The sequence below is a fragment of the Chiloscyllium plagiosum genome, unplaced genomic scaffold (genome assembly GCF_037043375.1).
Source record: "Chiloscyllium plagiosum isolate Xiang-an unplaced genomic scaffold, Cpla_swu_hap1 HiC_scaffold_8, whole genome shotgun sequence".
NCBI lineage: Eukaryota > Metazoa > Chordata > Chondrichthyes > Orectolobiformes > Hemiscylliidae > Chiloscyllium > Chiloscyllium plagiosum.
Window position 1 is genome coordinate 77,689,884 of NW_028270146.1, and position 23,127 is coordinate 77,713,010.

Genomic DNA, 23,127 nt, shown 5'->3' on the forward strand with positions numbered 1-23,127 from the left:
GGATACCTGAAGCTTGAATAGTTTCTTTGCTCATAAACATCTCCCTATCCTTCTCAAGCATGACAAATTCTGTCTCTATATTCTGATACCCAGCTCACACATCCACAGTGAAGCATCTTTCAGTTTGAAGTGGGGTTTTAGATGTGTAAAGACAGAGTTTTTTTTGACATATTTTTGAGATATATACTTGATTCTCTTTTTCTTTAGTTCCTCCCACGGTGCTCTGTCAATAATATTACTGTCACTGCCTGAATCTACAATAATGCTCAGTTCCACACCACCAACAATCACTGGCACTTTCGCGTGGCTACTCCCATTAATGGAAAACATGTATCAATGATTTCTATTCATGTCCTCACATCCTGCATCTTCTTTAACTCATCTCACAGTTGTGCTCCTTTCAGCTCTCTTTCCTTTATGTGATTTGCCACGTTTCTCTCAATGTTCAGCTTTGCTTCTGTACTTCTTGATCACTCTTTGCCAAATAACTCTTTGTTCCCACCTTCTCTGCTTATCTTTCCCTAGGACAACAGACATCTCTTCCACAGTACCCCAAGTTGCCACATCTGAAACACTCTCTCTCAGAATCTGCTGATTCCATTTACTTGTGCCTGGATTCTGTTATGTCATTTGATTTAACCGCATTGTGCCTATGGCGGAGATGGGACCCAAGTTTCATGTTGTGAAATTGTCCATCTGCTGCTTCAAATGTAGACACCATTTCTAAAGTGTCATCCAACATTGTCACCTCCTCTTTTGCAGCTTAAACCTGAAGTTGTCCAATTTCTGTATTTCTCCTCATTGCTAAAGTTGCATCTCAGGCTGAAGGCACAACACTCAATCACAAAGTTAACAAAAATTAGCAAAGTTTTAATGGAGCTGCTTCTTATTGCTCCTAAACTTGCTAGTTGGCTTTTCTATGTAGTATCCATTATACATTTAGTTTCATATTCTCGTTTAAGTATCTAATACTCATGTCATCCTGCTGACAACCACCTTGTGCTGAAATTGTAAAACAACTCGTCAACAGACAGTGAAATAACCTCTTAGTATCGATTCTGGCAAGCCCTTTCATAACCTTATAAAAGAAAAGTGTTGCAGCTGCTGACGATCTGAAATAAAATGCTGGAGAAACTCAGCAGGTCTGGCAGTATTAGAGAGGGAGAAACAGTGGTAGGGGATTTAAGTTTTAAGTCCAATATGACTTTTCTTTTGGAACTAGGTAAGGTTGGACTTGTAAATTTCACTCTGCTTCTCTCTCTACAGATGCTGCCAGAGCTGCTGAATTTCTCCAGCACTTTCTGTTCTTACTCCCTTCATTATCTTGTTTGTTTCAATATGATTACCTCTAAATTGTATAACCTCCAGAGAGATTTATTCAGTGCCTCTTATAATATTACAATAGTTTAATTTAATGAACATTTGCTGCCTGTCCCCAATTCAAACATATCCTTCATTTACATATGGAGACCAAAATGTTACATTGTACTCAGGTGTGGTCCTAATAAAGCTCAGGGTTATTGTGGCAATACTAATTAATTCTTGTACTCCAATTTCTTTACAAAAAAGGTGAACATATAATTTGCTTTCCTAATTGATTGATGTACCTCCATGCTAATCCATGTGTTCCTTGTATGACTACATTTGAGCTGCTCTGCACAGCAACATTTGCAAGCTTCATCCTTTTAAAAAATATTCTGTTTTTTTTATTCTGATGACCAATGTAAATAACTTAACACCTTCCCACATTGTTGTGGTTCTGTTCGCCAAGCTCGGAATTTGTGTTGCAGACGTTTCGTCCCCTGTCTAAGTGACATTCTCAGTGTTTGGGAGCCTCCTGTGAAGTGCTTCTGTGATGTTTCCTCCGGCATTTATAGTGACATTATACTCCATCTGCCACCTTGCGTTCTAATCATTTAGCCTGCCGTTATCTCTCTGCAGCCACTCCGAATCTTTCTCACTGCCTGCATTCCCACCTAGCTTTGTATCATCAGCAAACGTAGACATATTACTTAGTCTAAGTCATTAATATAGATTGTAAATGTCTGAAGTTGTGAGCACCAATCCCTGCGGCATTCATTAATCACATCCTGCCAACTTTAAAATGCCCTATTTATCCCCACTCTCTGCTTCTTTTCCATTAACCAATTCTCTATCCATGCTAATATACTGCTCCCAAACCAGGAGTCCTTACTTTGTGTGTTAACCATTTGTGTGGAACATCTTAAACACCTTTTTTGGAAACCTAGATCTATGATATCTATTCCTGCCCCCTTTTCTACCTTATTAGTCACACCGTCAAAATACTGCAATGGTTTTTCACAAGACTTTTCTTTCATATAACCATATTGACTTGTGCTAGTCATACTATGATTTTCTGTATATATACTTAAAGCTTCCTTTATAATTGATGCCAGTTCTTTCCTGATGACTGATATCACTATAACTTGGGCAGTACCTGTCTGTTTCCTCTGTTCCTTCTTTCTTGAAGAACAAGTGTTATATTTGCTACCCTTTGATCTGTTCTAAGACCTAAATAATTTGGGAAAATTATTGCTGGTACATCCACTATCTCTGTAGTTGTTTCTTTTAGAATTTTAACGTGTAGGCCATCACACAGTGAAGGGTAGATCGATTTTAGTCCCTTCACTTCTCCAGTATTTTTTCTCTGCTGATATTAATTGTCTTACTTTCCTTACTATTATTAGATCCTAAATTATTCTTTATTTCTGGGTTGCAACTTATCTTCTACTGTGAAAACAGACACTAAGGGCAAAATCATCCCAGCCCCTGAACAATTCCAACAATGTCAAGTCAATTGGTAAAATATGGTGAGATCTAAAACATTTGGATTCATGAACTGTCAAGAAAAAGGCTTTTTTTTTCTGATTCTGAAAAATTCTGATTCAGCAACCAAGTTTTGCGCAGTGAGTTGAGAATCTCATTAATAAGTGGTGAGAGTTCTATTTGCATACATTAGCATGCTGTTAGTACCTCATCTCATCTCATTAATATACAGTTTCCTGTGAAATTCGGAATGGATACCTGGCAGACCCATCTCTGAGCCTTCATCTTGGTCAGCAGACCCAAAAATTTCTCTGACCCCTCCATGGGCAGTGACTACCTGTACCTCCTATCCACTAAGGTTGGCATCAGATATGCACCCACCCTCACCACATCATCCCGGTACATCTCTGACCCACTTAGAATGCAATTCTCCACTTCAAAATTAGTAATCATAGAGCACTTACAATCCACTATTGTATTCACATGGCTTGCTTGTTTTGCATTCATCAGACAAAGATCCCTAGGTCTTAGAGGCATTCCATGGCTCTCTTTATTGGAGTCTTCCATGACTCACTTAATGGACAAATATATTAAACCTTCAAGAGCAGGTGTCTTACAAGGATAATTACTGGGAGTCAAGGATTAACCTCTGCAACTTTTGCTGGTGACTATTACATAACCTCCTGACTAAGGCTGAAGTGTAGATACAATATTGCCCTTTCTTCAACAAGAGTCATTGTGGAGTAGTCAATAGAACTTCTGAAGGTGAGGTTCTAAACCTTGAATCTATCTGCAGAGACCTTGTAGTACATTCTTCATAGTGTACTACATGATCCCTGCATGCTGTGTGCTGCACAACTGGAGTAGGCTAACAGGGGATGTGATAAAGGTTGAAGAGCTGCAGTGTTCTGAGGAGGAAGATGAGGTCACCAAGCAGGAAGGACATAAACAGTCAGCATGATAAGACACTATAGTGTTGGATGCATCAAGCCAGATAGAACTTAATTAACACCGGTTCTTGTAGATACGAACTGGGTGCAGTGATCATTCATTGGCTGTAAATTCGTTGTTCAAATGGCAAGTAAACACTAAGAGAAAGTGAGGACTGCAGATGCTGGAGATCAGAGTCAAAACTGCAGATGCTGCCTATCCTGCTGTGCTTTTCCAGCGCGACAGGGTTTTTGACTCTGGCTAGTAATCACGGTCTGTTTGTGGAAGCAACTAAAAGTTTTTTCTTTCCTTGTGCTGTTGTTGAATAAAAGTAAATGTTTTCAACTGTTTTAAGTCTGTCCTGCAAGTGCTGGTCCCACAGTGAACAATGAGAAGATATTATGCTACATTGGTGTTAGAGCCAAAGCACCATCAGACAGAGTTCTACGATGTTACAGTGAGAAGGCTGGTTAACCTGCGTGTCTTGATTTTTGTAGCTCGAGTATCAATCAGACAGGTGATGATGTAAAAGAGCAAGACATTTATAAATGTGCATTTGTGTTTGCAATGAAGTGTCAGCTGTATCACTGATGTACCCTCAGAGGTGTTCCTTCATCTCGTACACATCCCACCATATGCAATGTGAAGGGCAGCTTCTGGCAGACAGAATAGAGGGCACAGCTGAGCTTTAAACAAAGCACCAGTGCCAGGAATGCTCTGAGGTTCCAACAGAGGCAAATACTTCCTCTGATAACATGAGCATGGTGCAATCGGGGTGTGGTGCATAGATAATAAGGCAAACTGCAGAAGATTGTATAAATAACTTGCTGGAGCTGATGGAGAGAAACTTTCATGATACTCCTTAAAATAGATTTTTGGCTAAATACAGCCCTGTTTTTGTTCAGTGTGTTTGTGTAGTGATTAAAACAAAGGCCAAGTGAGATCTCATTGACTATGAGATCCTTGATTGGGGTTGTTAACCCTGGGCCAATCAAGGATCTCAAAGTCAATGAGATCCAACTGGCCCTCATTCCAATCGCTACAGTCTGCCAATTTCTCATTCACTGCAATAATATCTCTTGTCTCTCCTTCTAAGTGTCCAACATTTACTTTAGCTATTCTTTTATATATTCATTAAAACTCTAACACTGTTTATATATTGTCAGTTAGATTACTTTCACATACTTTTCTTTCTCTTTTTAATCAACATTTTGATGATCCTTTCTGGTTTCAAGAAAAATATCTTCCAAATCTCAGACTTATTATTATTCTTTGCAAAATAATCAGCCTCCTCTTTTAATCAACTGCTATACCTAAATTCCTTTCTCACCGTGTTTCTTTTCTTTGTTTTGATTGTTTTGAACATTTCCCATTATTTATTCATCACCATAGTTTTTTGGTCTTTTACCCTATCAAATGTATCCAGTTCTTCCTTCATATCTAAATAATTTGCTTTGTTTAAACTTAAGCTTCTTGTTTCTGATTACAGTAAGTCTTTTTCATTTATGGAAACAATTGTATTATGAGCACTATTTCCTCGTGGATCCTTTGCTATGAAATTGTTAATGCTGCCTCATTAGACAATTCTAGATCTAAAATAGTTTATCACTACTTGGTTTCATGGCATATTGCTCCAGGATGCTATCCTTAAAGCATTCCACAGCCATGTCTGCTAGTTTGATTGTGCAATCTATATGAAGGTTAAATTCCTCTTCAACTATTATATTGCATTTGTTACTAGCTACGACAATTGCTTCTTTAATGATCTATCCAACAGCATGACAATAGTTAATTAACATATAAACTACTTCCACTGAAGGTTTCTGATCCTTCTATTCCTAATCTTCATCCAGAATTATTCTAATTTCTGAGCCAAGACCCTTTTTCACAAATGTCTTCATGTGATTATTCATTTCAGACCTGTCCCTCCAGTGTTTTCCTTGTGCCTGTCTTTTTGAAATGTTGTGCACACGAGAATAATTAGTTCCCAATATTGGTCGCCCTTTACCCATGTCTGGGTCATGGTTATTAGATCTAAACCATTCATTTACACCATCAGATCACTTAAAGCAGATGATGGCATATAATTCAACTTTGAAGCTTCAAAATAAATACCCTCACAAATGGGTGTGGACTTATATCCAGCACATAAAAATGAACCACAATTGAGTGTGGGTAGTCATCATTTTCAAATACCATCAGCATCCACTACAAAAAGTAGGCATGTCTTAAACTCCCCGGAATACACCTTTGTGACCTAATTGATCCCTTGCACCAATGATAAGTACCAGTAAGTAATAAATTCAGTTTTGGGGTGAAAATTTGAAATAGACTCCTAGTGTGGGCCTGAAAAGTGGAACAGCAGGATAGAATGTAGGTCGGAAACTGACTTTTATGCGATGTTAAGAACATGCTTTCTGTGGCTGGAAAAGTGGATTTGCTTTACATACCATGCAGACCTTAAACTAATCCTTTTTGCTAACTCAGCAACTGGGTACCAAATTAGGGACCTAACTCAAAGTTAACTGAAATGTCAGGATAACTAGTGTAACCTGTTCTAGCAGATTGTGAGAGATCGCATTCAATCCTGATAACTTCACATCTCTTTGTCCAAAAAAAAGATATACACATCCTTTGGATTAATTAATTAATTCTGTGCCATTTTACACAGTTATGATTATTTACAAGAACATGTAAACAGAAATATGTTTATCCTCAAGTCTAAAAGGAAAAAATCAAAAACTTGAACTTGAAGTTAATGAATATGGTGGTATGATACATCTCCACATCCTTGTGTGAAAATGGTTCTTCTGCAAGTTTTCATTAAAATGGCCAGAGGTAACACATCTTCCAGGGTTTAGCTAATGGAGTTTGATTATGTGAAGAACAATACAATTAGTCACGACTGAGACTTTTTCTTGACAGACAGACACAGATTAATCCTTATAATCCCATCCTTCAGGCCCTGTCCCTTCAGACGGATGTTAATAATTAGGCTTCTCAATCCCTCTTTTTTTCTCTCCATCAGGGTTGACCCTTTTCTACAAAACATCATTCCTTTCTGTTCCACAACACGATATAGTGACATAACTGACAGTCAGATAAGATACCTTCATTGTTCACATATTGCCCAGCTCATTGTTACTGTATCACTGCTTTGATGGAATCTGAACAAACTTTTAAAAGATATAAATAATCAAAAACTGATTGGCTGACCTGTTCAATACGGATTTTATTAAATCTAGCAGTTTGTTGTTTGCCGCCTTCTATTTTTGTGATAATAAATTGAAGTTTGTAACATTGGAAGAAGAGAATTTGCTTGATTCGTCCATTAAACCAAAATTGCTTACTCTCTTTGAGGAGTCAGCTGCTCCCATGTTATACTGAAACAGTACACATGGTGGCATCATTGTTCTGTTGCTGAACACATTTGCCCACAAAGGGTTTGCAACAATCCTTTTTGTCAAACAGACTTTCTTTCCAAATTCCTGTCCATTAACATTAGTATCAATACAAGTGGGAGTTACTTTGGTCTGATTTTTTTTTCTTAAACTTGAGTAATGTGAAGTCCACTGTGTTGGTAATACTAATCACATATAGACCCATTTATAGGATAATGATTTATCTGAGGTAAGAAACCTGGATGCATGACATGTTATCTTTTTCATACATATCTACAGTATAACACCTTCTCTTTTCGTGTTTTAATATCAGGGCATGCTGGGGCCATTTTCCTTCCCATCTGCAAGCAGGTGGATTGGAGATAACTCTCATTCAGCTTTGTTTTCTTCTGACACCATCATTAATCATTCCTTAAGCCACACTTCAACTTATAATAATCAGGACTGTCTGCTGTGTTCTGGGAAAGAATTGCCTCTCATGCTGTAATGTGAAATTGAAAGTGAATGGCCAAAGCTGGATGCTTCTCCAGCATTCCCAGTGTATCTCATCATTTAGGTATTTATCCATCGAGGTCTTGTATAGGGAGTGACTCGTTCGTCCCATGAGGACACAGATTGTAACAGAGGATCAGATTTGTTACCCTGGCTTTGGGCTTTGATTGTCCTCCTATAAGTTTGGGATTAAACTGAAATTTCCCACAGGGCTGTGCAGGATTTGCTAGCATTTAAGTGTTTAACCTGTCTGTTTGTGAATGAGAATCCTGTGATCAAACTGTTCCACAGAGAATACCTTGTTGCAAGATAGCATCAAATGACAGACAAGATCTCGTTTCTCTAAATTCCTACAAAGATTGGGATAAATTTTGTCCAGTGAGTATTTTTTTTCCCCCAAGTAGACTGTTTTAGATGTTAGAAACAGTACACACATTGCATCAAGACTCAGGGTTAAACATAGCCAAAAAACAACTTTTCCAGCCTGACACATACATTGCATGAATCTGCTGGGAATATTAACTAACTTTTTAACTTTATGTTTCTATTTCTTTAAAAAAAGGTTATTTTCTTAAATAACAATTCTAAAGATAACATTTTTTTATTATGAAAACCAATCTAAGATATTTTTAATCTACCACTTCTTGCATCACCTGTAAAACCTTCGGACTGTTTGAAATGAATCACCTGTGATGAACCTTCCTATTGAACACAACATTCTTTTGGGATAAATTAAGCTGCTTGCCTTTTATGGCTTTCACCTTAACAAAACAAGAGAGACTTTCTTTTCTAAACACAGGCCAGGTGCGCTGTGCAGGATATGCTCTGGCTAAAGACCCTCTATTCATGTGAATGCCCCACCTGGCCTAACAAACATCCAGCTGAAAACCAGAAAGTAAAACAAGGTCTTCAATGTCAGAACATATTCCAGATTTAATTGCTGCCACTGTACAGCTCACAGCCAATATACAATTGGATAGAGTTTAACAGTACACAACACTGGATAGCTGCTATTTACCACAGGCCATTAATTTAGTGGTTACTTTTCTTTTTTGCTTCGCTTTTATGTTAAATTTCCCCGAAATGGTTTTACTCCTCTAATGGTACTCAAAATGATGAATACACCATTTGATTGATTGCTTACATTTTGATAACGCCAATTGTCAGAAGCAATATCAATGTGGACCCAAGACCAACAACTTGAATTTATACAGCACCTTTAACATAGACAAATACCAGCCCAAGGCATGAGCAAAAGAATTTCCCCCAATCTCTCCCCAAAGGGACATTACAAAATGTTTTGTGCAGCTGTGACTGTTCTAAGACATTTCTCATCTGTAATTACATTTTGGGAATCCACTGGGTGGATTTTAGTGTTGGAAGCTGAATTATACCCAAATATATATCGGAACGAAGTACATTACAGGAAACATGTACTTCAGTTCTGTCTGGTAGTGACTGGTAGATTTCCCTCCCCCAAGCATTGACCTCAATATGCCATTGCATTCTTTCCTACAAAGCTGGTGAATATAAAGGAACAGGAGAATAAAAATCTCTGTGTCACAGCAAGCGATGGTAAATCTGCATTACTTCTAAGAAGCGGTTTTTATTTGAACAGAAAAATAACATATGTATCTTATCAATGTTTTTGAAGATTTATTTATGCTTTAAAATATTAATATTAAAAATATTTGAGGTGCACTGTTAAAGACATTAAGAACAATCATATCCCAGCCAGTATGTTCTTATTCTTTGCAATGTGCTGTTTACGTAGGCTTTTGGGAACATTGATATTCAATCGAGTGGGGCCAGTTAGCCCAGTTGGTTGGACGGTTGACATGTAGTTCAGAATAATGCCAAGAGGGCAGGTTCAATAGTCATTCTGGCTCAGATAGGTTTGAGATCTGCTTCCTTTGTTGCCCCTGAAAGTGGAAGACAATGGCAAACTGCTACTAGCTGAGAATGAAACATCAACAGACAATGAGCTAAAGACCTGAGTTGGAGTATAACACACATGGAATTGATGTGTGATGGAGAACTCAAAAATCTGCAACTCTATACAAAAGAGATTAAATAACTTCATTAACTGCTGTCCAAGGCATGCATTCAATAGGACACAGTCCTTGAGAATGTTGGTTTTAATTTCCCATTGGGAGAAAGTACATCAAGCCTACTTGTGGCTTACCTTCTACCTGCTGCTATCAAGGACAATGAGAAGAAACAATTTTGATTCTGGTGCTAATGGCGATGCCATCGACTACTACTGAAAAGGTTTCTCTTAATTCACCAGCTTTAAAAAAAAAATCAATGAAATTCATTCTATTCCCGCTCTGTTGGCTGAAAAGCGAAAAGCCAACATTTCTAGTGTACTGGGCAGACCTGGTGTTTGACATTATGCCTAGTTGGAGATTTCAATACTCAAAGTTTCCGTATTGCAAGTAAAAAGAGTAAAGGGACCACACTCAAGACACTAACTTGGTTGCTGTTTCTGCAAATATTGAATGACCTTGTTCAGCATTAAGGTTTTTCTGTTTTTCTTCCTGGTCATAACCTCATCTTCACAATGTTGGACTTCTTGCTCCCTCTTCAACATTACCAGGTTAAACCCTTGGTAAAGGAACACCAGGCAAAACTGTGCACTTTGAGTCCTGAAGTATTGTGAACCATCAAATAAATTTATCACCAGTAGTAGCCACTAAACATCTTCTTGAGGAATATTTATGTTTTAACACTAGTGTTCAAGTATTACTCTATACCCTTTAAAAGATGACAGTGAGATTTTAAAAGACTGTTTCTGCTTCCCTAGACCCCCACTGCCCCCACCCCCACCATAGCCCATACTCTATACCCACTTTTATAGAACGACCTGCAGAGTTGTTGCCAAGGCCTTTCAGAACCAAACACTAGGAGGTGGAAAAGAGCCAAAAGGTTAATTCACATGACAATTTTCTCTCCACTTACTGTTAAAAACCTGCATCTTGCCCATAGTAGCTTAACTGAGATTTATAACCCCAAAGTGGAGATCAAATCTGCTGCAACAACACTTGATGGCACTCTGTCTCCATGGCAGCACATGCGCAATTATACCATGCCACTGCACACTGCTCTGTACTCCACAGTAGAGGAATTGCTGCCTCACTCCATATCTCCAGCAGCACCATTACTCCACACCATAACACACTGTCCAGTGCTCCGCACAACACCAAAGTTTCTTTAATATTCAGTTTTGCTGCATGGCCAGTTCTTTCAGTCCATTTTATTATACAGAAACATGTATGGTATTTGTCATGGCTGCTTGCTACATTCCAGACTGCTGGGTGAACATGTACCCACAATATTAAATGAAAACAATACTTCACACACACCTCTCCATCGCTCCATCACCTATACCCTTCCATTGCCTAAACCCCTCCATCACTCCATCTCACCCACAACTCTCCATTGCTCCATCGCGCATTCCCTTTCATCGCTCCATCACTCACAACCTTCCATTGCTCCATCTCTCACCCAAACCCCTCCATTGCTCCATCACCCACACCCCTCCATCGCTCCATCACGCACACCCCTCCATCGCTCTGTCTCATCCATACCCATCCATTTCACACACAATCCTCTATCGCTCCAGTTCACACATTCTGCATTATCACTCCACTCACTAGATTTGCTTTGATTTGCTTCATTGATGATAACACAACTCCTACTTCCTATCGGCGGAAGTGGGTACTGCAGATGCTGGAGATTAGAGTCAAGATTAGAGTGGTGCTGGAAAAGCACAGCAAGTCAGGCAGCATTCGAGGAGCAGGAAAATCAATGTTTCGGGCACAAGCCCTTTCCCGATGAAGGGCTTTTGCTCGAAATGTCGATTTTCCTGCTCCTTGGATGCTGCCTGACTTGCTGTGCTTTTCCAGCACCACTTCCACTTTCTATACTCAATGTGTAAATTCAAGATGACTGGATTTTTATCTGGGTGTTGCAGAGTATGGAGTTAAGACTGATTCAGGCATCAGCTTCTGTATTTGAGGTAAATCCCTGTCCATATTGGGCATGGCTTTTGGAACATGTCAAGGAAACAAGAGATGAATTGCACAAAGGTGGATGGATATTTAATATGATGTGGGCATTTAAATGCAAATGGAAAAAAAACTGATATTAATTTTTACAACAACCTATGACGTGGTAATGCACATTTCATCTCTTATGTGACAAAATGCACCTAAAACTGAAGAATATTCATGTTGTCAGGAAAGCGGGTCCGTGTTCAAGTACAGCACTGCAGTTATTGTTGTGGAATTTTCTCATCAAACCTTTTGTGCTTCTCTACCTCCCTCTTTGACTTAATCAAATCCTCGGTAAAATCCCTCTCTTTGACCAAGCTATTGATTAGCATTGCTGCCTCACAACGCCCAGGTTCGATTTCAGTCTCGGGCGACTGTCTATGTGCACATTCTCCCAGTGTCTGCGTGGGTTTCCTCCGGGTGCTGCAGTTTCCTCCCACAATCTAAAGATGTGCTGGTCAGGTGAATTGGCCATGCTAAATTGCCCAAAGTGTTAGGTGCATTAGTCAGGGGTAAATATAGGGTAGGGGAATGGGTCTGGGTGGGATGCTTTTCGGAGGGTTGATGCGGACTTGTTGGGCCAAAGGACCTGTTTCCATACTGTACTAAAACTAATCTAATCTAATCGATTTAATCAACGCTCCTCGTATCTCCTTGTTATTTGAATGCTAACTGGTGCAGTGGTAGTGAGTGAGAGGGTACATTGGAGGGTAGTTCTAATTGTCACTCTGAGCATTGCAGTTTGTCTATGGGGGAAAAGACATGCTCTCAATATGGTGACCATAACCATTGCTGTCCAAGTGGATGTCAGCTGTAAATGTACTTAGAGCACAACCAATGCTTTGACATTTAGTTTTTCTACCTTCTCAGACACCATAAACTTGACCATTACCACATAAGACCATAAGACATCGAAGTGAAAGCGAGGCCATTCGGCCCATCGAGTCCACTCCGCCATTTAATAATGGCTGATGGTTGTTTCAATTCCACTTACCTGCACTCACCCCGTAACCCTTAATTTATTGCGAGATCAAGAATCTATCAATCTCTGCCTTGAAGACACCCAACATCCCGGCCTCCATCCATAGGTTCACTTTTGTCGGTAAATGGGAACAATAGAATACCTGCAGCTGTCTGACGATCACAATCCTTGCATTACTTCTTCAATAAAACATATGTAGAAAGGTTAAAAATAACACAATGCCAGGTTATAGTTCAACTGGTTTATTTAGACTATAACCTGGTGTTGTGTGATTTTTAACTTTGTACACCCCAGTCCAACACTGGCATCTCCAAATCTATGTAGAAAGGGTTTCCCCATTCAAAGTACCTAGCATTTTAGCAGATGCTTGCAAAACAACTAACAACCAAGTGGAAACAAGAAACAAATGAAGTAAAAAGATTCTTTTTCTAAATGGTACACCCATTTTATATTGGTAACTATATGACTTAATGCTATGCTGTCATTAACACCAAGAAATTTTGTAAACATTTAAATGATGTGATCATTTTAGTGGCATTAATTTCAAACTGTCAAGTGTTCTGCTGTCAACACAAAGCCTATTTGGAAATATGGATGGATAATCATTGGGTCGAAATTGGACATAACTGATCTCAGTCCATTTATTGAATTAATTGGGAAATACACCCTGTATTTTATATTTATTTATGCATGGATTATTTTTTATTCATTCTTGTGATGTGGACATTACTGGCACAGTCAAATTGTTATCTATTTCTAATTGAACTGAGTGGCATCAGTTGCCGTTTTTATAACTCATTCATGGGATGTGGGCATCACTGGCTGGGCCAGCATTGATTGCCCATCCTTGGTTGCCCTTGAGAAGGAGCTGGTGAGCTGCCTTCTTGAACCACTCCAGTCCATTTTGTGTAGGTAGGTTCTTAAATGTAGGGAGATCCACAATGCTATTCAGGAGGAAGTTTTAGGATTTTTACCCAGTCACACACATTTCGGAGAATATTTTCAGAGACAACAATATTACTGTGGGTCTAAAGTCACATGCAGTCCAGACCAAGTAATGAACAAGAAAGTTTTTTGTGGCAATCAAAGATATTCAAATGGTCACAAGTAATGAGATTTTGTTAACTGTGTGTAAACTGCACCAGCAGTAATAGTACAATTGGATCCTATGTTTCACAGCATTTGCCTCAGCCTTTGGATTAGTTGACCACTGATATTAATCACTACAACATGTCTCCCCAGTGACCATCACTGACAAGGCCATCATTTGTTGGACTATTCCTAATTGCTCTTGAAATGGTGGAGGTGAGCTTCTTGAGCCTTGGCAAACCATGTACTGGAGGGACACCCACCATGTCACTGGGGAGGGAATCCCAACATTGTGACCCAGTCATGCTCTCGTACTTCTACGTGGTAAATGTCATGGATATGGTAGGTGCTGTCAAGCTGTATTGAAGTTGGCACATTAACAACTGTAAATTTTCTTGTTCTTGAAGCTGTCAGAATAAATTCATTCGAGTTAATTATTAGACAGAATTACTGAAGGGAAAAATCTGAAGGATATGATGAAAAGGCAAGTTATTGAGACTGCAACCTGACAGCTATTATGTGAGTTTTATTAATTTGGAAACTAGGCATCCAGTATCTTAGGTTCACTTTCCAGATGTTGGACTCCCAAACTGGAGTGAAAGAAAAACACAGGTAGAACCTGTTCAGCTCAATAGTCCTCTGCTACTCCTAGATTCTTTTGTATTATTGTGGTTAGCATCATCTGTCATGTGCTTATTCTTTCTTTTCATAATTACAGCTACACTGAAAATAGGGATTAATGAGTTACGTTTTTAAGTAAACTGAGATATGGTAGGGATGTTGTTCAACATTGGTGTAGTGGGGTACAGTGTGATCTTTGGCTGTTTAATATACACCATACCAGATTTGCCTAACCACTTAAAAAAAGGTGTACAATGGACTTTCATTGACCACATATATCAGATGGCACAAACCATTGGTTTTATCGTAGACAGTGAAAGCCATTGGTTTTAATAACAGATGGCCAATGACCATTGTTGAAATAGGGAGTGGCTCCTGATATATGGAAGAATAATGGGCAAACAATGATCCTTTGGCATACTAAGACAGGTCATTGACAATTGACTTACAGGTAATTTTGCATTCTCCACCAATGGTGAATTTCAGTTCAATCATCTCAGTTTAAACAAAAATTTTCCATAAAAAGTTTCCACTAAATTTTGCCATTTGCTGTTTACTATGTATATATCTTCAGCATCTTAAAACATCTTCCTCTTTTGCAACTAAGGTATTCTATTTTTCCTATAGGAATATTTTTATTAGAAAAATGTGGTTTAAATCCCTGGTTTAAATGTTTTCTCTTGAACGTTTATGCAGGTGTTGGACTCACTACAGGGAGCAGTGTGTAGACTTTATCTGTAATAAAGAGTTTTTCCTTCCCATATATATGTCACCTTAAGCCAAAAGCACATAAATGACAGTAGGGTTTAAATCCTCCAGGGACTAAGGAAAAGAGCCTCCTAATACCTCATAGTGCCTCTTCACATTTATATTACAGCTAATATATTACATAGGTAGCTGAAGAATATAACAAGAGAAAGGATTGTGGATATGAAGGTTTTACTTTTAAAAATGAGTCTGAACTGCTAGACTCTGGAAAGGAGTAATTCCATGATAAGTAATCTATCATTTCTTGTTGTATAAATTGTTTCAGATCAAAGCCAAACTCTGTCACCTCGGTACTAGATCCACAATTTAACTGGGAGAAAAAAATAATTCAGTTGATGTATTAAGAATATCCAGCTATATAGAAATGATACAAACTTCTGCAATTAGAGATTATTATATATAGTTATATATAAAACAAATAATTGTAGACATGTAGATAATCTTTTTACTTATGTAGCTGAAAGTTGGTAAAACACCAATATAGTTGGTGGTATCTATAGACATATAAATATGTATACAAATGTATATCACAAACCTTGAATCACATCACATGCATAGTTCATAATCAAAACATTTGTGTTTAAGCAACAGAATTTCAATTGTTATCTGACTTGTAAAGTTGATTCAGCTCAGGAGATCCCACACAATCTCAGTGGTGACAGAGGACCCATTGTTATAGGAATGGTGCATGCTGGCCATAAAAACACCCGCAGTAAAGCATTACTGGAAATCTCACATGTGTTGTATCAGTCACAAATAAAATGTTAACAGTTTTTTACACCGTGTTATAAATAAAGAGTGACACCCTGAAGATTTTTTATTATTGACTTTTAATTTTAGTTTCAGAAAGCAGAATTTACCAATAATTGCTACACATTTTGCCTGGATTTAAAAAAAACTGTGCTGGTTTAAGGCATCTAAATACTTAAAGGCTCTTTCTGAGGAATGAATGAGGAATTGCATCTTTCAATAAGTCTACATTACCTCAGATCATGTTAAGATTTAATTTTGCAGATTATTCCTGTCTATGATAAATTTTGTTTTGTAATATAATCAATCTTATTTTAGTTTCATAAAATTCTTTCTTGAATATCCTAAAATCACAGCCCATCATATTTTACTATTGAATATGAATGCAACAACTTGCATTCCTGCAAAATGCTCCTTGATGGTTATAATTCAATTGCTTTGTTGCCACATTTCTTCAATTTAACTATAGTGTAAAGTGGTGTATCCAGTCAAGTGGAATGTAGCAGGTGAACACCAATATTTCTGTCCTAGACTATTAACCATTCATTACTGTCATTTAAATCCAGACAGAGGAGAAAAGTTACTTTTTAATTTAGTTCCACCAAAACATAAGCCATAGCAAATGGCTCAATGCCATTAAATGTCCCTCATGGCATCTGTTGTGCTAACCTCAAGGATCCCCCGTTTGTGAAACGGGGAAGGGTTAATAAGCTTACTGCATTCTGCTTTGTGATAGGCTGACACCATTGATTTTATCAATGGGATGATAACCTGCTTTCATTCTGTAGTATTTTTTAAACAGATTTGATTCAAATAAGTTACTCTTAGCCTAAAAGAAATTGCACAACCTCCATCTCCTTTTCTCTAATAATTTTCAGTTGTATTTTGAACTTCCATTTATTATTTCTGATATGGGACAGCCTTAATAAAAGGCCGGCTTTCTAAGTTTATGTCCTTTTTATTCATAAGTAGAGGATATAGCACAGGATGTTGCTGGAAAACAATATTTATTGTAGGACTGAAACAGATAATGTAATTGGAACAACAAAGTTGTAAGTAGGCTTGGGATTCAAGTAAATGGAATTCAGATTAGACAGAATTTGTACATAAAAATCAATTTCATTTCCATTCTGATGTATTGAATGGGTCTGTCACTTTAAAACAGTGACCTTACCCATGCATAGTGAAATCTGTCTTTTAGTATGTCTTCTTGCTTGCAGTACTAAAGCTTGCGAAAATGCAGAAAAAGCATCAGTATTGCTTTGTGTGGCCTCTGCTGGCTTACAAAACCAGCAGCAATAAGAGAGTGACAGCTTAGTGGGTTTTATGTTTTCTTTACAAAATGAGCCTAATTTACTTTGATACTGCATATGTATGACCCTAGTCCATTTTCAGTGCAGGTCCTGTGGCTATCCATTTGCCTAATGGTCTGGGAGTGTGCCATTCACTCAGTACATTTGTTTCCCTAGCACTTCCAGGTTTTGCTCAGTTTCTGAAGTGTCTCATGCTCTGTATTCACAATGTCCATTTGCTTGGCACTCCAACAGCATTTTTTTGTCTTTCCCTAGCTAAGGAATTTGGACTGGATCCGACTAATTTTCAGCTGTGGTGAACAGTGAAATTTTAATCTGAAATACCGAAATAATCATAGTCTTGACCCTAACTTTGTGTGTAATTAATTAGATTATGGACCAAGATAAAGTGTTCCGATTAGGTGGATGTATTGTAGAACCCATGAAATACTCATGCATTTAATGCAGTCTCACAACCTCTCATTGTTCTACTGTTATGGCATCAAGCATTAAAATAACACAGCAACTGAGACTGAATTCAAACATTTGATTAAAACTATGGACAGATGTACCTAATACACATTACCTAGTTGCAAAAATTAATTCTGCACTCCACATTTAGTTCACTCGGGTTCTGTCACCTATTGGCTTGAAGCTCAAGTCAAGGAGCTCCAGGAGTTCAAAATCTACAGAAAACATGTATCTTAGAGCATTTTAATGTTTTTTTTATTTATTGTCAGTTAAGCATTAACTAGTTGCAACTCATAATTCCGCTAAGTTACCTTCTCCTCTTTGATCTTAAACTAGATTTAAAATTTAATGCAATATTGAAGATAACAGAACTACCTTTATTGATTACTTCTAACACAAGAAAACATGATCCATATTGCGAATATCAGGTGACTGTAAATGCAAGGCATACAATCACAAAGATATATCAAAACACTCATGAACTGGTAATCAGTACTTTCAAGGCTTCATTTTCCATTTATGTGAATGGTAAATTAAACTAAATTAATACCTCTTTGGGTTGATTGAGTGGGAGCAGAGCAACTGATAGTTGCTGTTTTTTTTAATGGTGCAGGAGGTGGTAGATTTTTAAATTTAAGAATTGAAATTGTCCAAGTGACAGCAGCTTGATTAAAAATGGGAGCAGAACGAGTTCTTCGTAAAATGGGAGGATGCTAGTGCTGTGAGGATTTCAACAGCATGTCTCTGCCATACTCACAAGTTGCTGCAGGAACTGTCAGGACAAGTTTATTATTCGCTTTTTCTGAATATGCTTAAGAGAAATCAACTGCACCTTGTTTTGAAACATTACCTATGACACAGGAACATCAGCCCCTCAATCATTTTCTGTGATCCATGCCACTGCAGACCTGTTGTTGTTTAAAAATGTACTTGATTTAGGGAATAATAATTTTAAAATGTTACACACTTACCTCAGGCTCAGATTTTTTTTCACATTACTCACTTCAAGCAGGCATAGAGTCACTCATGTGGAAAAGCTAATGTAATACTGCCTGAAAAATGTAATCTCTCATGAAATTATAATGCTAAAGATCAGCAGAAAGTATCACAATAAATAAATGAAAGTATCTGTTTAACAGGCAAACTAGTTTCTAACAGGGTTAACAAAGCTGAAGATTTTGCAAGCAATAATCTTAAATTGCTGTTATTGCTGATGTTAAAGGGTTTTATTTTCTACGACTAGGCAATAGCAAACATAAAAGGTTGGGGCTCTCACAGTGATAGACTCTTCAAATAATAATGGCATAATTCAAAAGAAATTGGCCTTCTTCCAAAAAAAGTTTGTATTTCATTCTTTTCATCGTTTAATAGATAGGAATACATAGCAATCTTTGTACAATTATCCATTATTCCTTTGGCTGACTTGTGTTTAACAATAATTGCTAGACAGAATCGATTCCCTGCACCAAAGCTAAAAATATAACAAGGGGCTTTTCCAGAAATCTTTCGAGAGTTCATGTCTAAGTTATGCTAGTTACATAACTTTCACTTCCCAATTTCTAAATAAAACACCACTTGCATTTTAGCAAACCTCAAATACTACTACCTTCCAGGTCATACGGCTTTCCTGTTTTCTGTTATCCAGCAGCTTTATGAACAATATGGATGATGAGTTATATTGCAGAATTTAACAAAAGGTTTCAATAGATTAGATCCTCATTACTTTTTCTCATTGCCACGTAAATGTTAACATATTAATAAAAGAGATACGAATAATTTACAAATAAGAAGCTCACCTTTCCTTTTGTAAGCTTTTTTTCCCCGCAAACAAACAGTAGACGGAGACACACTGTCTTAATTGTGAAAGCCCAGTTTAATCAGCAAGAATGACCCACTGAGCGACAGTTCTAAAACAGGAAAGAAAAGATACAGGTTTTCCTTTTTCTATAATAAAAGCTGTGGAAGTTGCGTGGGGTAGAGTCTCTAGGAAATCCACTCTTTCTTTGAAAAAATGTCCGTGGGTAGATACAAGATTGGCACAACAATAACTGAAAATAGCAAGGGCTGATACGCATTGTCAGCTAGAATTTGGGTTAAGACAGTGACTTTTGTCTGCAAGGTGTCTGTGTTGAAAAGAGAGCTGGGAGTTGCAAAATTCTAATTTTCCTATTTCTGATTATTAAGGGTTTATGACTGAATAATGAGCACACAGGTATCACACAGGAGATTTTGCAATTAGTCTACTGTGTATATAAGTGTATTAAAATCCATCACTGACCTAAAAAGAAACACCACTTTTTTTTTGCCTTGTAATATTAAGTAAGTAGCATCAATGGTCATAAATGAAAGCATTCATCAAAGGTGTTGGCCGTGGCAAAGGATTAGTGAATGCTGATGAAGTGTCCAGCTTCCCATAACTCGGAATGGGACCAGATTCAGAATTCCTTTATCATCTCGCTGCTGCATAACAAAGGTCTCATATATTTAGTGCAAGTTTGGCCTGGGCCACATAATAGGATTAGGAATAATTTTTACAAATTTACAAAAAACAGATCACATGGGAAGGCTTAGAATTTGCTGATAATTTCTCCGTCCTTGATAGATCAAAGGAAGCAAGAGTTCTGAAGCCAAGCAGCAGTTTGACCCTGGTCAGGCTTTCTAATGAAAGGGTTAATCTTCTCAGAGGTGACCATAGAGGAGCAAGTGGTGTGACCAAAGGGAGATTGAGGAATTAGAAAATCATTCAAAAGGAGACTGGGTAATATGACAGAATGAGAAAGTTACTGAGCAGTTCCACCTTAACTTGTCTTTAGTGATCTGAAATGATTTTCTAAATGATATATTTGCTATAACAAAGAAACAGCAGCTACAGTTTGTTTACTTATTACTTTATATTAAACTAATTTATTGGGCTTTTAATAAGAAGTGTTTGTCTTTTAAAAAATTGCAAGCTATTTGGTTGGACATATCTAAAATAGGGGCTATTGAAATCAATATATTCCTTCGGGACAGTTGACATCATGCAGCCTTCTGCATTAACAAGGAAGGCAGGACACTGACAGAGGCAGTAAGTCAGTGCTGGATAACCTCACCCATGCATTTTGAAATTCATCGACAGCAATCAGTATGGGAAGGCTTTCCCAGTGCATTTTAAAACAAAATGCAGTGAAGTGAATCTATAAACCTTTTAAGAGTCATGCAAAGGTTGTAGCTAAGGCAGAAGGCAAAGTGATCTTTACAGTAAGGTTTTCAAGAGACATTAAAACTCAGCCACCACAACAAAATATTAATCTTATAAGCAGCGCAATTTTATTCTTCTAATTTATGACTTCAAAACAATTAATCTGTTCAACATCATGGACTATATTTTCCCACTGGTATACTTGACAGACCAGCAGTTAGGACAATACTACCATTATTACTACTGTTAGAATTACAGCCTAACTAAATCTTCCCTAATGAATGAATGGCAACAATTTACTCATTTAATAACAACGAAAAGCATCATTAAGATGTATCAATATATGCCACTCATATTAAGACAACATTATGAAAATGTCAGACAGCTCAATCATCAAGTAGCAATGGCAGAGGCAGCTGTTACTTTTTGTTTCATAAATAAATCCAAAAGGTTGAGATCCTGTGGAAGAAAGAGTCTTCATTTGCCAGAATATAACTACATGTGCTATGACAGCTACCTGACTTTCTCAAACTGTAAGTTTGTGCGGCAATTCAAAGAACATAGTCAAACACTAGCAACTCTGAAATGAAAGTTTAATTGCCAAAACTTTGCCAGCAACTCTCAATTTTTGCTGTAATATATCTGGCAGCTAATTATTACTTTCTTTCCTCATGATAATGCCTGTAAATCTAGAGTATTAAACTAATTGCCTCGAACCAAGTAACAAATTCAAAGGATAAAAATTCCAAAGGTATTATCTGCCCTTTGTGACTTCTGATCTCAATAATTGGCTACAAACACCAGTCAGGATTGTGCTCAAAAACTCATAGTGAAGCCAATTAGATCAAATCAGGAAATTGGACTTATCTTGTTGGTCCAAGGAATGGTTGGTGGGTGTTACTGAGGACACCAGGCTGTACAACATCATTCCTTTTTCACAGATCAGAGGCAATTGTGATACGATAGCCAAACTGTCTTTGTGCCAAGGTAGCTTTCCTTATTGTGTAAAATGTGATCTTAATGGATTTAACATTGACAAATAGTATTTTATTGAATGCCAGCAGATCTTCTATGATATTTATCACAATTATCTTTTCTTCCATGTAAAAGATAAAACTAAGACCATTGTGCAAATAAATCAAAGCATATTTTCATTAAATGATTTTCTGAAATTCTTATTGGTGCTTGGGAATTGCATTCTATGAATCATCCTATTATTCAGTGATAACTGCAAGTAAGTGGCCTTTATTTTATATATTATATCCCTTAACATTTCTAAAGCTGAAAATTCAAACAGACAAACATAACTTTCGTTCTTCACATGGAGCAGTATTTTTGCAGCCAGAATCTCAAATGTCATTTAAATGGTGCAAGACTGCAGAAATCTACAGCACAGAGAGATTTGAGTGTTCTCAAGCAAAAATCACACAAAAAACTAACGTTCAGGTTCAGGGAATAAAAATGGAACATTAGTCTTTATTTCAAGGAAATCTTGCTAAAACTGTACAATGCACTCATTAGATCACACCTAAAATATCATGAACAGCTTTGAGCCACTCATTTAAGGAAAGATGTACTGACATTGGAGTGGAGAGGGAAGTTCACAAAGTTGATTAGATGTATGGAGGGGTGATTTTATGAGGTGAGGCGGTTTGGATTGGGCCTGACCCTGTTGGAATTCAGAAGAATGTGAGGCGACCTTAATGAAACATACAAGACTCTTAGGGCACTTGGCAGATTAGATGTGGAAAGGTTAGTTGCCCTCAAGAGTCTGGGGCCAGACAGCATAATCTCAGAATAAGGAGTCATCCAATTTAGACAGAGATTAGGAAGAATGTCTTCTCTCAGAAGGTAGCGAATTTGAGAAGTTCATTACCTCAGACCTTCCTACATAAAGACACTCACTTGAGAGGATAGATAGAGTCTCTGTTTCAAATTTTATCCAAAATACTCTACCTCCAACAGTGTAGTACTTCATTAAGTAGGATATAAACCCACAATGTTTGAACTCAGAAGGAGGAGTGGTATGCGTTGAGACAATACTGACAGTGAGGCCATCTAGAGTGTATAGCAAAGCAAGTTGTCAAATCTATGAATGGTGCAATTTTGTCATCCCAAAGATTTTTGCAGCTGAAAAATGCAGTACAGCTTACTATTAACAGAGTTGCAGTCAGAATCTATGTTCGATATCTCTTATAATGAAAGGTTCAGGTTGTGCCATTGTGCAATTTGGATTATAACAGCTTAGAAAAAGTCAACACATTTGGTGCTATTAGGCTCCTCATTTTCAGCCAAGTATTACCTTTAA

At 37.5% G+C, this 23,127-nt stretch overlaps 1 long non-coding RNA gene across 1 annotated transcript in view; it reads right to left on the reverse strand.

Annotated features, from left to right (window-relative positions):
- LOC122553737 (uncharacterized) overlaps positions 1–19,541 on the reverse strand; it is a 29,996-nt gene extending 10,455 nt beyond the window's left edge. The window contains exons 1-2 of the long non-coding RNA XR_006312813.2: positions 19,435–19,541; positions 18,610–18,690 (exon numbers count right to left, since the gene is read on the reverse strand). This is a non-coding gene — a long non-coding RNA (uncharacterized LOC122553737). The remainder of the gene's footprint in view (positions 1–18,609; positions 18,691–19,434) is intronic.
- Positions 19,542–23,127: the final 3,586 nt, after the last annotated feature.